The sequence below is a fragment of the Sinocyclocheilus grahami genome, unplaced genomic scaffold (genome assembly GCF_001515645.1).
Source record: "Sinocyclocheilus grahami isolate Dianchi unplaced genomic scaffold, SAMN03320097.WGS_v1.1 scaffold7502.1, whole genome shotgun sequence".
In the NCBI taxonomy this organism is placed as follows: domain Eukaryota; kingdom Metazoa; phylum Chordata; class Actinopteri; order Cypriniformes; family Cyprinidae; genus Sinocyclocheilus; species Sinocyclocheilus grahami.
The window spans coordinates 1-372 of record NW_015511512.1 but is presented as its reverse complement, the minus strand read 5'-3'; the positions used below and the strand labels follow the sequence as shown (position 1 = coordinate 372).

Below are 372 nucleotides of genomic sequence, written 5' to 3'. Positions count from 1 at the left end.
GCCACTGTTTCAGCAAGAATCAACGGGCTGCATGACCTTACCAGTTAATGTCAGATCATATGCAGTGACGGACAGCAGGGATGATTCGGAAACATGCTGAAACCGGAACATGGAGCTTTCCACAACACAAGCTGCGCATGCGTACCATTGCACTTTCAAAATAAGAGTCTTTGACGAGTACCATGACGAAACGTCATTAGCAGACAAAGAATAAATTAAAAATAGCTGACTAATATACTAAAATAAATTTTAAAAATACCTACATTAAAAAATAAAACTTTTTTATTTCATTTATTTTTGGACTAATCACACCATTATGGATGACTATATGGAGGACGAAACCTGCAAAAACAATAAATAAATACATACACA

At 35.5% G+C, this 372-nt stretch overlaps 1 protein-coding gene across 1 annotated transcript in view; it reads right to left on the bottom strand.

Annotated features, from left to right (window-relative positions):
- Positions 1-153, bottom strand: part of LOC107577858 (mitochondrial folate transporter/carrier-like) — a 9718-nt gene extending 9565 nt beyond the window's left edge. The window contains exon 1 of the mRNA XM_016263888.1: positions 42-153. The gene's annotated coding sequence lies outside the window, so the exon portion shown is untranslated. The remainder of the gene's footprint in view (positions 1-41) is intronic.
- Between the last annotated feature and the right edge of the window lie 219 nt (positions 154-372).